Consider the following 12375-nt stretch of genomic DNA (forward strand, 5'->3'; position numbering starts at 1 on the left):
GGGCTGCTCTAAATTATGGCAGCTACTCACAGCTGTCTATGGGCCGCTCTGCCATCCAGAATAGCTGGAGTCAGATTGCTCTGACCACACCCCTTCCTATCCTCCACAGACACTGGCATGCTAGTTGTATCAGACCATTAATGCCCCAGGCTGAAGAAATTTCTTGATGTGGGGAATGATGATACAAAACCACCGGGCCTAAAGTACTAGCAAATAAATTGATTGCTTAGATGCCCGTACTTCTGTAGTTAATGGGCTGGGCCCAGCTCCTTCTCCAGCAGCAGGACCCGATGGGAAACAAACACTACTAACCACCTTCAATTTTTCAGCCCTGGGAACCAGGGAGGAAAGAAACTTATCATCTGACCCACGAACACCCTCAGGCAAATTGAGGCCATGCAATTACTAGGGGTCCTGGAAATCACAAACATGTCCTCATATGGCTACTGTGCACTGATTTCTTGTTTTCACTATTGTCCATTTGAAGCTCTTGTTAATGTTCCTTGCTTTAATAACCCAAAGCTTTGGGCTCCCAAGCATAGCTTTACTGACAGGCACATACTAGCTCATTTGTATTTTATGTGCTCTATGTCAATAGACAGTAACCCAACCACACTGACCAAACTCTAGTAACTTGGCTGCAGAAAAACAGAAAGATCTTACACTGACTGTAACTCGGAGGTTTCAGGGTAACAGCCGTGTTAGTCTGTATTTCCAAAAAGAAAAGGAGCTGTAGCTCACGAAAGCTCATGCTCAAATAAATTGGTTAGTCTCTAAGGTGCCACAAGTCCTCCTTTTCTTTTTGTAACTCGGAGGTCTTCCTAGGTCATCCCAAACCCCACTGCTTATACTGCTTGACAAAGAATTTTAGCTTCCATCTGGTGAAAAAAGAAAGAAGGAAAAAATCATTCATGTGCAAACCATAAGCAGAAAGTTTAGCTGACTGAAATGCCCTGAACTTAAACAGGGCATTAGGCAGAATTAACAGACTAGCCCTCCTAGCCATCAGAAATTCCCGGTTGAATAAAAGATTGATTTCAAAGATGCAAAGATACCTCAAGGCCAACATTTCCAAAGAAGACAGGAGCTGATTGGAGCTGAAGCATTCCTGCCGCTCAGTGCATTTGAGTGAGCACTTTAAATCTCCAAAGATTGAACTATAAAGAGAAATTAGTTTATTAATAATTCACAGACTTCAAGAAGAAAAAATGTCAAAAGTGTATGCTCACGAACAAAGCTGATTTTATTTTCCCTGTTTAGAGTTGAGCAACATGTAGGAAAGTGGAGGGTGTCAAGTTCAAAAATTTAATTCAGAGTTGTTGGGTTTTTTTCCTCCCTATCCCCCACGTAAGCATTTATTCTGACTTGCTTGGGAGAGCTGCAAGTTCCTCAAATCCCAAATGTTTATGTGAAACATTAAAAGCACATCATCATCTTCAGGTCTTTATTAGCTTAGGACATTTTCATGGCATAGTTATAGTAATGTGACAACACATTCACAGGCTGGAATAATAGAGGGTGTAGAGCCCCTATTCAGCAAGGTCCTTAAGCACATGAGTAGTTGCACTGAATTCAGAGCTTCCTCACCCTAGTTCACCAGGCATATGAAGTCTGTAGGACTATGCACATGCTTAAGATCTGTACTGAACTGGGAATCTGTTGCATACAGTTTGGTCAATAATTTGCTGAGTGGACAGATTTACATAACAGATAAATATGGATATGAAACAACCTGCTATTTACACTGCTACTAGGGATGAATGACAAAGATAACCTGGCTTTAGGATGAAGTGTCCTGAAGTCTCCAGTCAAGAGAGAATAATAATAGTAGAGTTGGTTGAATAATTCCTGTGGAAAAAAAAGACATTTTGTTAAAATGTTTTGAATATTTTTATGAAAAACCGAAAACCCCAAACCATTTTTGGGTTTTTAGTGAAGTCCTTTGGTTTTCAGTTTTTACCAAAAAAAAAAATTTCATGGAAAGTATTTCCCATTTCCGAACCGTCTCTCAATAATAGCAACACCCCTCTCTATTATGCTGACCAGCATTGTCTCATTCTTTCCATGTAGTTCCCAACTGGCCTGTCTGTATCCATCTGTTGCCTCTTCTTATACTTTGATTGTAAACCCTTTGGAGCAGGGACTGTCCTTTTGTTCTGTGTTTGTACAGCACCTAGCACATTGGGGTCCTGGTACATGACTTCGGCTCCTAGGCACTATGGTCATACAAATCATCATTATTAATAAGATTAATAATTAATAATATTGTGCACTCAGTGCCTCTCAGCCATGGGTCTCTAAGTGCTTTGTAAACATCAGTTAATTAGTTAATAAAGCCTTACACACCCCTTTGAAGTCCGTAGCTATCGGACAATCATAGAACCATAGAAATCTGACTTGAAGAAGGCCATTAGGTCCTCTACTCCATCCCCTGCCAATGCAAGGCCAGTCTCTGCAGTAAGTGCCTGATACAAAGCCCATACAATACATACAGTGGACCGATTCCCATTGACTTCAGTGGGCTTGGATCAGAGCCTCAACAAGCCTCCCAGCACATTGGCCGGTCTGGTTTTAAATGTCTAAGGAGATAGCACTTCTGCCATTCCGCCCCGCTGCGTAAGATGACAATTCCACGCTCAATATAACTCACGGTCAGGAAGCTTTTCCTGAAATTCAACGTACATTTCCCTTCCTTAACTTCACCCCACTACTCCAAATTGCATTACTGTCGGGTACGACTATCCTCAGCTTTACACATGGGTAAACCTAGACCCGAGAAGTTTAAGGGCTAAATTCCAGTCCCTGGAGAGGGGGTGTCGAGGATGTCAAGGGACCATGACACCTCTGGGCTGTGGTGGTTCCAGTAGGTCCCTCCTCCTGGCTAGAAGAACACCATTTGGGAAGGTCAGCTTTGTTCAAGCACAAAGCTGTCCAGGAGGCACGGTCTCTCCCAGGTCTACTGAGTGTGCACATCTATTAGAATGGTTCAAATGGCTCCTCACAGTGCATGAGCTCCAATTTGCAGTCTGGTGAGAGGGCGGAGCATGGTCCTGGCTCCTTCTGTCCTTTTCCAGGCAATTTGCTCCCCAAAGGAAGTGAGGACTGAGCAGTCAGGTTCTAACGTTGTCCTCTGCCCTAGTGTAGGCCACAAAGAAGTCTCACTGCATGACCCCTCTCCACCCACCCAGGCAAGGACAGTTAACGATTTAACTCAGCATTATTGTGTCAGTCACATTTGTTTCTCCATTTCCATTGTAGCTTAAATCACAGTATTACTGCTTTTGGCAGGAATCTGATGATAAAGACAGCCACCTCCCAGTAATCAACAACTGATGAGGAAGATTAAAAAATAAAAAAACACCAGTCATCAATCTAATGACATGGCCAGCTAAATCCACTAACACTGGGACCCTGAAACAGTGGTAATTCCCATGGGACTCCACTCTGACTCACAGTGTAGGCCACTCCTGAGGTTAATCCCATTGGATCATCCTCACAGCCAGCAAATGGTTGCTTTCTGAATATAATGCACTTAACCATGTGAATTTTCCCCTCTCAGAGTTAATTATTTGTTTATTTCACCTCCAAATGAACCAAAGTGGAACCGCTCCCAGAGCTGCACATAAAGAATGTGAAGGACTTAGACAAACCCATCTAGTGAGGTTTTTCTTTTTCTTTTCTTTAAAGGAATGGTTGACTAGAATCTCTGGCCTTTTCAAAGGTTCAGGGCAAGATTCGGAGTTTAAGGTGCATGCTCTTTAGTTCAGAAGGGACACATAGCGGTGAGTGTAGTGGCTCCTGGCAGTTTGTGGGAGTTTGCCAACATGATGCAATATCAAAGCAAACAATAAATCTATCGTTGCTGTGACAGATGAACCACAAGAGCCACTGGTCCAAATTCTAGATTCACTGCTCAGTTCTTTCGCAGGCCAAATTCCTCTTGGCTTCAGCTTGAAATTATGAAGTTTATGGAAGTTTGGCCCAACCAAGGAATGAGTAATAATTCCAGGAATTGACTTTTGGAGATGTAGTAATTCTGGTGACAGGGAAACCAGCCGGAACATCTTTGATAAATAAACTTTCTTCCTAAGACAGTGTTTGTAAAACTCAGATGCACAAGGTATTTCTTTACATAATGATGAAATTTTAGGTATTTTTCATTATAAGGATAATGCAGAAATAATTGTTTATATAATTTTGAGGCAATCAACATCTGCTCATCCGCCCTCCCTTAGATGTGTTTCTTGCTGGGGAGCATTTACTCAGACTTTGTCAAAAACAGACCAGTATATACGACACTCAAAGGGGCCCTTTCAAAGCTCTCCTCAAGGGGACAAATGGCTGAAAATTAGAGATGGAGGCCGTTCACTGACAGGCAAAAGGGAAGAGCAAAGTGGAGCATATACCTGCTCTTTGGAGCCCCAGTTGAGAGCTTCGATTGGTAGCAGTAATGTAAGATACAAACCGATTCTCTTCCTTCCCCCATCCCACCAAGAAGATGCAATGGAACAATTCTGAATGAGATGGAATGTTACTAGAATAAACCATCAATGATTGCTTCAGTGTTTTCCTAGCTCTGCAATTCAGTCACCACAATCACCCACTTCCTTCCTTAACAATTTGAAGGCCTTGTCTTTAGTGAGGATTTGCCTCCTTTCCAGCAATGGACAGTCAGTTCCAAGGGCAAACCCACAGACAGGAAAGCTGATGACGTGTACCAATGATGCTTTTCCCTGCTTGAAACTGACCCAAGGTTATTTAAGCCAGCCCTGCTGGGGCCACTAGAAACAGACAGCTTCAGAGGGGTAGCCGTGTTAGTCTGGATCTGTAAAAGCGGCAAAGAGTCCTGTGGCACCTTCTAGACTAACAGACGTATTGGAGCATGAGCTTTTGTGGGTGAATACATGCATCCAACGAAGTGGGTATTCACCCACGAAAGCTAATGCTACAATACGTCTGTTAGTCTATAAGGTGCCACAGGACCCTTTGCCGCTTTTTTAGAAACAGACAGGAGACATTTAGCAGGAATATCAGTGAAGGAGCAATATGGAAAGAAACCGAGGCTTGGCTGAGGGTCAGCTTATGCTGTCTTGGGTCTATGCTTGTGTCCAACGCAACACTGTAAACTCTTGAACAACCTGTTTCCCATGACTCTGTTCCCTGCTCGTGCTTTTACAAGGGGCCTGTGGTTTCCCTTCTTATTTCCTCCCAGTGTCCAATAATAATCAAATATTGATTGTTCGATGGAGCTGCAGCTGCTAAGCCATTGGTTGTGCTATGCTCAGAAATAAATGTCCCCTTAGCTGCGCCACAGGGTTCTTCAGGAGCTTGATTTTTAGAGGCAAGCCTCACCTCCTCGTTTCACATCTCTCCAGCTAGACTTTCTTTTTCTTTCTTCAGCTGTTGGCATTTTATGCTGCAGTAAAACTGAAAACCAAAAAAACCTAGTCTGTTGGCCCATCATGCTGTCAGTCTGCTTTGGACCCAAGTGTACTTCAGTTCAAGCCACCCGAAAGGCAGTTATACACATAGCAATGGCATTAAATAAAGTTCTAGGAGCCAGGAGCAGGAATGCACATGGAAGATTTAAAACTCATGGGCTATTCTAAATATTCTATAGCCTTGGGCTTGACCAATATCTCCATCTATAGGAGGGAGTTACAGGGAAGGGGGAGAAAACATATCTCTCCATGCCTCACTTCCCACCCACCCCCCCTCTAAAATGGGAATAATACCCTCTGCCTCCCATGTATGTTGTGGGGATAAATTCTTTAATGTGTAACAGGCACTCAGATACTACATCATAGACATATCTATGCATGATCTATTTGGAAATAAACTCTGTCTGTTAGTATGTGCCTTTAGCCCCGTAAAGCAGTAATAAGTCCAATTTTTCCTCCAAGACTCCCTGATTTATTTCTCTTTCCCGAAAGTTGCTTGTATCCAGATTTTCTTCCAGTGACTAACACATGCTCAATATCTGCATAAGCATTCCAGGGGAAAGGAAAAGAGCGAGAGGGAAGGGTTGAGCCATAGAATGTGGGCAAAGTATCAAAAATGTTAGATGAGGAGGGAAACAACCAGGGAGAGGAAACATCCACAGTCCAGGCCTTCACTTCAGTGAGGGGAATTTTCCTAATGTAATACAGAGAGATCTGCCGAGAGATCCTTCCTGAATGGCTCCGTGACAAGCTGCCCTCTCCCTGCTAGTCCATCCTCCTTGTGTTGTAACAGGGCATGAAACTGGGAGATCACCTCTTTTCTCAGCTCTGCCTCATCATCTAAGGTCAGACTAGGGAGGGGAGGGGTAGCATTAACTGTGCCTCCCCCTGATTCTACTGCTCCTTTTGATATATTAGTGAGGGGGGAAGGGAAAAGGCACCAAATAGAATTAAGGGACCATAGGGTAGGAAATTAGCTGACACTTATTTGGAACAGAGGGGTCTGATCTGCCACTGTGGGCTACTCCAGGTTTATGCCAGTGTAACTCCATTGATGCCTATGTTGCAGTCAACATGGGGAAATTCTATATCAGACCTTGCCCTGGCACATAAAATGGAACCGATCACAGAACTAAAAGTTAATGGTAGCTTAGGCACAAGTGATCATGACTTAATCACATTTATAATGTGAAAGCAGAATAAAGTCCACACCAGTAATATATACATTTGGCACGTTAACAGGGCCAAGATCACAAAACTGAAAACCATTCTGAGCCAAATAAGCCAGGAGGAAGAACATAAATGATCATTGAGATTCATTTAAGAACTGACCATACCAGATGTCCAAAAAATCCACAATTCCACAGCTGAGGAAGAAGACCATGCTGGTTAAAAAAACAACCTGGCTTAGAGTGAAGGCAGCTGTATGTATATATATATACACACACACACATACACAATAAATGGAAGAAAGAGGAAGTTGATAGTAATTAATATAAATCAGAAGTTAGAATTGTAGAAAATTGATCAGGGAAGCCAAGGGACAAAAGGTGAAATCTATGGCCAGTACAGCTAAGGACAATAAGGCGGAATTTAAAAAATATATTAGGAGAAAAAAATAATCCTGACAATGGTGTTGGTCCATTAGTAGATGGAAATGGTAGAATTATCAATAATAATGCAGACAAGGTAGAAGTGTTCAATAAATATTTCTGTTCTATATTTGGGTAAAAAAAGAGATGATGTAGTATCACTGAATTATAATGATAACAGTCTTTCCATTCCACTGGTAGCTCTTGAGTATGTTAAACAGAAGCTATTAAAGTTAGACCTTTTGAAATCAACAGGTCCAGATAACTTGCATTCAAGAGTTTTTAAAAAGAGCTGTCTGAGGAGCTCGCTAGACTATTAACGATGATTATCTATAAATCTTGGCACACTTGGAAGTTCCAGAAGACTGGAAGAAAGCTAATGTCGGGCCAATTTTAACAAAGGATAAACAGGATGACCCATGTAATTATAAGCCTGTCAGCCTGACATTGATGCTAGGCTAGATAATAGAGCTGCTGATACAGAATTTGATTAATAAAGAACTAAAGGAGTGTAATATAGTTAATGCAAATCAACATCACTTTATGGAAAACAGATCTTGTCAAACTAACTTGATATCTTTTTTTGATGAGATTACAAGTTTGGTTGATAAAGGTAATAGTATGATGTAATATACTTAGACTTCTGTAAGGCACTTGACTTGGTCCCACACAACATTTTGATTAAAAAATGAGTACAATATAAAATTAACATGGACCACATTAAATGGATTAAAAACTGACTAAATGCTAGGTCTCAAAATGTAACTGGAAACAGGGAATCATCATGGACTGCATATGTTTCCAATGGGGTCCCGTAGAGATTGGTTCTGGCCCTTCACTATTTAACATTTTTATCCGTGACCTGGAAGATAACATAAAATCATCACTCATGAACTTTGCAGATGACACACAAATTGGGGATGTGGTAGATAATAAATAGGACAGGACACTGATTCAGAATCATACAGACCACTTGGTAAGCTAGGTGCAAGCAAACAATAGGCATTTTAATATGGCTAAATGTAAATGTACACATCTGTGAACAAAGAATGTAGTTGTTACTTTCAGAATGGGGGACTCTATCCTGGGAAGCAGTGACTCTGAAAACGATTTGAGGGTAGGGATGGATAATCAGCTGAACACGAGCTCACAAAGCCGTGACGCTGTAGCCAAAAGAGCTAATGTGATCCTGGGATGCACAAACAGGGGAATCTCTAGTAGAAACGGAGAAGTTATTTTACCTCTGTATTTAGTACAGGTGCTACCACTGCTGGAATCCTGTGTCCGGTTCTGGTGCTCACAATTCAAGAAGGATGTTGATAAATTGGGGAGGGTTCACAGAAAAGCCATGAGAATGACGAAAGGATTAGAAAACCTGCCTTATAGTGATAGACACAAGGAGCTCAATCTCTTTAATTTAACAGAGACAAGTTTAAGGGGTGACTTGATTGGAGTCTGTAAGTATCTACATAGGTAACAAATATTTGGGAATAGGCTCTTCAATCTTACTGAGAAGGGTATAACATGATCCAAAGGCTGGAGCTGAAGCACAACAAATTCAGACTAGAAATAAGGCATACATTTTTAACAGTGAGAGCAATTAACTGTTAGAACAACTTACCAAGGGTCAAGATGGATTCTTCATCACTGACTATTTTTAAATCAAAAGATTGGATGTTTTTCAAAAAAATCTGCTCTACTGATTTTTTGGAGGATGCTCTGTGGCCTGTCTTATTCAGGAGATCAGACTAGATGATTCACAATAGTCCCTTCTGGCTTTAGAATCGATGAAGTTACACTAGTATAAAGGTAGCGTTATGCTGTGATGTATCAGAGCTTGCATGGGATTGGAGAGGCGGGGCAGGGGGGTGAGCAGGAAGGTTGTGCACAAATATTATGCTGAGAAATGCAAAATCTGCATTTGTGTATTAAAGATTTTAATATGCTCAGAGTAATTTTCCATAGATTTTATTGAGTGACTTCAGGCTTTGAGGGCTTAACTGCCATGTCAGTATGACCGCTTTAATTTACCATGTGGATGACTTATGACAACAGGCTAGTCTCATCACATGAAACCCTTCCTAATTAAAGATAGACAAAGGATAGTTGGAAAAACAAGCCAGGTGAACAAATTCTCTTGCTGACTTTATTTTTTCAAAAGAAAAAGCTGTCAAAACTTCCAAGCTTCAGGAAATTAACTGAAGAAACACAAATAACTAAAGAGGTACATCAGTAAGAACAAAACAACCTGACCTATTTTTCCTAAATATTGGAATTCTTGGGCCAGATTTGGAACAAGAAGAATAAAATTACTTAAATCTTCTACTTTGCCAAATTCTTCATTGTCTGAAAATCATGCAATAGTGTGATTCAGTGATAAAAGGGTGCATAAATTGGGGAGTGAGTTGAGTAGTTATGAAATGGGAGTAGGATCAAGGGGTTCTGTGCTGGACAGAGTGGTAGTCTAGTGAGAATAGGTTTTATTCTGGATTATGCCACTGGCTCATCTTGTCTCTCTGTGACTTGGTATTACATAGGCATTTTGGAGAATGAAATAATTAGTCTGTAAATTATAGTGAGATTCTCAGATGAAAGGCACAATAGAAAGACAACGTATTATTATGTGAACAGTTACATTGCCTTCCAGTGCACTTTATCGTTACTATAATTACTTATTAATACTAAATAACAGTAATAATAATAATAATGGGAAAGCAATGCAAATTCTCTTTGGTGAAGGTGCAGGCAGGGTTTGCAAACTTCTGCAGAATACAATAAAATGGTGTTGGCATTTTGCATTTTCTGGACTCACTCCACACCTGTGTACATTCAGAGCACCTCATTCAGAACTGCCTGCCCTGATCTGTGTGAGAGATAATCCAGTTTGTTTTCTAGCAGCAGCAAACTAAGTATCTCCTACTGAGCCTTCTGGAAGGTGGAACCCTGGCTTTAATGATCAGATCAAATCAACCCAATATGGAGGGTGTTGGCTTTGCCTGTCTACTTTCATGCAACAGCAGTATTACCAATTCCAAGTGTGCAAAAATCATGAGACAGGACTCCAAAAAATTCACTAGACTGGCTTAAAAAGAGTGAGTTTTTAAGGGACAACATGGGTTTTTTTAAATTTGTCTTTGTATCTTTAAGGTGTACTCAGGTCACATTTTCAATCTCTTCTCCACAACCACAAGGGCTAGAAACTTACTATTTTTTTTAAAGTGAGAACTGAGAATCTCACATAATCACCTGATTCCAGGAGAAGGAGCTTCAAGAAAGAAAACCCAAGACACTGATTCTACTGCAAGAGCTAGCAGCACCACAATGCTCATCAGAAACTTAGCAGGAAGTACTAGCTGCTTTAGTGGCAAAACTGTCCAGAGCCCGTCAGTGAAATGGTGGTGGCACCCTAAGTTTTTAGGTGTGCTGGGCAAAGGGCATTCATTATCTACATCTTAATTTACATCGGTTGTGTTAACCCCCCTTCCCGTAAATCAGCAACATACCGGATAGCTGGAGCACAAAGCACAGGGGTAATATACTCGTTGGTTTGCCTCGTCTTGCTGTGGGATTTTTTTAAAAGTTTTCTTTCAGACCCTTTTAGACTGGACATTCTTTAGCTGTGGTCTTGGCATGAGTCATGCAGGCATACCATTCATCCGTGAGCTGTATCCACTCTTCAACTTTCTACACAGGGACGTTACACGTGGAACTCCCAATTAGTGCTGATGATGCTACTGATTCAACAAATGTCGATGCTCTGCAAATTGGGGGAAGCTGTAAATGAGTTCACCCCCCATATGGCATTAACCCTAAGTAGATCTGTAGGTAACACTTTAGCTACACACGGAACTTAGAATTAGTAGCATTGCTCTGGCATGCTCTGGCTCTATTTGTTCAGTGTGCCCTTACAAGAATATTAGCCTTGTCATTGACCTAAGAGATACCCCAGAAGATACTGTAAGTAGAAAAACAGGAGATCATGGGATAATATCATTCCTCCTAGCTCAGTGGAAAGTTAGATTTCATTTGTTCCTGTCCCCAAATATTCATAAAATGATGAAATTCTGCTTTAACCAGATGAGTTGTATCATCAAAATATATTATTTAAATCCCAGCCCCTCACCCCCCTACACAGCCCAACCATGAGGCCAAATTTAAAGAAGTGTCATTTAAGTATCTCCTTCCAGGCCAGGAAAAGATCAGTCACACTTTAAATTAAGTGTCTCAAGTAAGGATTTAATTTAGACTTAATAAGACAGTGATTGCACGTTAAATACCATTTGGTTATTAAAACCATATTCATTGAGATTTTACAGCCCTATCAGGACAATGCTCCATAAATGGAAAACCTGAGAACAGGACCCAGTTATTGATTCTGACCTCATGTCCTGCGTTGTGTGCATTCAGATATTCAATATTCTTAAGTAAAACTAAGATAGACACAGCTCAGAGACGCAAGAGTGAGGCTCTACAGTACTTATATGGCCCCCTATTACCGGGGTATCTGAGTACTCTCAAACATTCATGGATTAGCTTCACAGCCCTCTTGTGAGTTAGGATGTATTAGCCCCATTTTAAGGGGAACAGAGAGGGATTAGGTGATTTCCCCAAGGACACAGAGGAAGTCAGAGTGAAGAGTTGAACCCTGATTACTAAAGTCCCAGGCCAGTGCCTTGAGACCAAGAAGACCAGCCTTCTTCTCTCCATTGGAATCCTGGGATCAAAGGTGCCTCAGAATCTGAACCAGGAAATTGTTGCTGGCCTCCACCAAAGTGCTCAATGCCTTCCAGTGCCCTTAGGTAAGAAGTGAAAGAAGGAGTTTAGTGCAACCTAACATACTAGTCCTCACTTAGTGAAACTACAAGACCAAGATTTAGGCATGGTCAGCAGCACCTCGTTGCTCAAGATGGACTCATGGCTGGTAAAATCTGGCTGCACTGGGGAGCTTGTGCAGCTCCTGCTTGTATCATACTTGGCTTACTCTCTTATTGTCATAATCACTGCATGAACTCACCTATATTTAAAGGAGGACTTTCAGGAGGGAATTTCCCACTGGAGCACAACTTGGAAGACAAGGATATTTATACAAAAAGTCTTTTCCTTTGCCAGCGAATTTCTGTATTCATCTTGCTGTTATTAGAGACATTTATGTTGAAATTAGAGCTCTCAGTCCTGCCTCTCCTTCCATCTGAGTCTGCACAGATTGTGGAGTCCTGTGTTTATGGCATCATCTTCTGTTGCCATAGAAATGGTTGTGTTGATAATGATGATATTGTCAAATCACTCGGGCTGATAATTTCACTGCGGTATCCAGACGGAAGAGAAGAGGGAGGGGCCGGGAG

General features: G+C 41.3%; 1 long non-coding RNA gene across 1 annotated transcript in view; it reads right to left on the minus strand.

Annotated features, from left to right (window-relative positions):
* Window positions 1-795: 795 nt before the first annotated feature.
* The window catches only part of LOC311525627, a 258037-nt gene continuing 246457 nt past the window's right edge, over window positions 796-12375 (minus strand). Inside the window, exons 3-5 of the long non-coding RNA XR_014712830.1 lie at window positions 1775-1848; window positions 1056-1157; window positions 796-878 (exon numbers count right to left, since the gene is read on the minus strand). This is a non-coding gene — a long non-coding RNA (uncharacterized lncRNA). The remainder of the gene's footprint in view (window positions 879-1055; window positions 1158-1774; window positions 1849-12375) is intronic.

The sequence above is a fragment of the Lepidochelys olivacea genome (genome assembly GCF_965140295.1).
Source record: "Lepidochelys olivacea isolate rLepOli2 genome assembly, chromosome: 8".
NCBI classification, from domain to species: Eukaryota; Metazoa; Chordata; order Testudines; family Cheloniidae; genus Lepidochelys; species Lepidochelys olivacea.